Source organism: Otolemur garnettii, unplaced genomic scaffold (assembly GCF_000181295.1).
Source record: "Otolemur garnettii isolate 467f Iridium unplaced genomic scaffold, OtoGar3 scaffold00038, whole genome shotgun sequence".
Classification (NCBI taxonomy): Eukaryota; Metazoa; Chordata; class Mammalia; order Primates; family Galagidae; genus Otolemur; species Otolemur garnettii.
The window spans coordinates 5,511,891-5,514,477 of NW_003852433.1; positions in this window are offsets into that span (position 1 = coordinate 5,511,891).

Below are 2,587 nucleotides of genomic sequence, written 5' to 3' on the forward strand. Positions count from 1 at the left end.
AAGTCTCAGGCTTCAGCTGTGTGTTGACCAGCCAGCTCCCAGTATGTGGCTGGAGAAGGGCATGTTGACCGTCTTAAAAGTTACCTTTGCTTTCCATGGGACAGTGAAGCCTCTCTTCACCCGGCTTTGACAAATCCAGGCAAGGATCACTTCCACCTTCACTGCTGTGGGTGTGGTCAGGATGATGGTGTAGAGTCCCTTCTCTCTTGGTTTGAGGGGGATGGGTTCTGTTCCTTGACCTAGACTTGATGCCCTTGATCCCCAGAGAAAAAGGACGTACAGACACAAAAGACTAAACAGAACACAGTTAATTACCCAAGTGGAGATCTTCCTTGCTACTTTTCCTAGGAATTCTAATGGCCCTTTCAATTCAGTCTCTCCCAGTTCTTTTAGGAGTCCCTGCTAAATTGCAGAGGACTGATGGAGGCCTGCTTCCAGTTAAGCTTTGCTTCCTGGCAGAGCTTACCAATTCCCACTCTTATGGACCTACTATGCACTCTACCCTGCCTGAGCTTTGAGGCCTACATGTCACATACAGTTTTCACGTGATATTCAAAGTTTTAGCTATCATCTGCACTATTTCTGTTATGAAGGCTAGCCCACTGTTGAATGTAAACCAGAGTGGTAACCTAAACCATGGGATGATCTCTCTGGGCAACATTTTTATTACTTCAGGCTTGGTCAGGGAGGCTTCCACCTATTTGAATATGTGCAGAGCAAAATTAGTAAGTACTGACTTCCTCTGTATCTGGACAACTCAATATAGTCCATTTGCACATCTTAAAAAGTGGCTTCCCTGTAGGACTGAATTTCAGGCAGCAGGGACGGTCCCTGTCTAGCATTGTGTTGGGTGCCTGCTACACAATGCTGGCTGACTTTCTTGGCAAGGGTGGCCAACAGGGGAATAAAAAAGTATCTTCCCAGAAGCCTCTTAATTTTCTTTTGCCTCTGTCCTGAGTCTATGGCCTCATGCTTACAACCTCTATAACCAACCTCAGATTGATATTTGGTGAGGCATGAGTTGATCAACCAATGATACCCTTGGCGTTCATAAGAGTGACCACTGCATATAGTACCCAGACTTTTAAGTTTTGTCCCAAAGTCAACTTGCACCAGCATGGCAGTGGCTACAAGTGTTCTTAGGCATAGGGGCCCATCCTTTTGAGACCCCATCAAGTTGCTTAGAGAGATAAGCAACTGGTCCTGCCCAGGATGCTACATTCTGTCTGTGTGAACACTCTCCCAGCTGTTCTATTTTTTTTCTGATATGTACAGTTCAAAAGGCTTGGCCACGTCAGGGAGGCCTGGCACCAGGACTGCCCACAGTTTTTCCTTTTTAGACTCTTGAAGGCTTTTGGTTGGCTGTATTTCTAGTCAATTGGCCTATTCTCTCCCTACCCCACTTAGTTTCTTCATACAATGGTTTGGCCAGTCTGTATATTTCACACAGCCTTTCATAGAAGGCTTTCATCTGGCTTCTGCATGACCTCAGCTACCTTGCATACGCTTGTGGCTTTCTGGCTCCCTTCCACTGACAGGGATGAAGTCAAGGTTGGGGTCAGCATAAGAGAATGAAACCATTTAACAGTCACTTACAAATATCTACAAGTTCTGGATTTGAAGGCTTAGGCTCACACAATGAAAACATCAGTATTCTTATTTATAGACTTAGCACAGTTCTTAAGATAATACCTAGTTTTAGGAGTCCCTACAGATTGATCCAAAGTTCTGGACAATTCAAGTGAATATTCCTGAACATCAGTTGAATGTGGGGCCACTTAGGAGGCTGTGTTACAGTTACACCATTTACTGGGAAATTCTCATTCAGGCTCCGATTTTTCCTGAGGTATCTATATAGACACAGCAGATAATGTTTAATACTGTACAAGTTTTTCAGTCTAGCCAACAGGCGACCTTTGTTAAGACTTAAGGCTTCAGAGTAAATATGACTACTATATATAATTCTATATTCTTTGGGCAGCCTCTTAGTACCATTTAAGAGATCAGTTTAGTGAAACAGCTATGTCTCATTTTATGAAGGGTATTGCAGATAAGGATGAAATCTAATATAGGTGGGTCACAGTTTTTTTCCCTTTGAACCATTTTTATCTCTAATTTCTCTCTTTACTAAAAATAAATTATAGCAGAACTAATTCAATTGCCAAAATAAACTACACTTTCAGTATACTGGGTCTGATTATTTGCATAAAGTGCAGTGAGAATAATTATTAGCCATCTAGGCTTTTCTTTAAAATTGGCTTTGCTGAAACCTTTTATAAGGAATCTCAGGTTAGACTTGAAAGCCTTCCAGAAACCCTGGTTTTATCTGTGCCATTAAATACCTGTATGCATTGGGTAAATTCCTTTTGTCTTGAGGTCCCCAAGCAAATTGTGGTTCCTGGACTTGTCAGCAAGTGACAGTCTTTACTTACCACACATTAGGAAACATTATTGATAGGTATCTGTCCAGTTTTTCCAATGAGTTTTTTTAACTGGCTTTATAAAGTCAATCTGCTGATGTATGTCCCAGACTGTGGGGGATACTGTGGCTGTGTTCTGGCATAGAGTCCTCTAGAGTCCTGGCCTC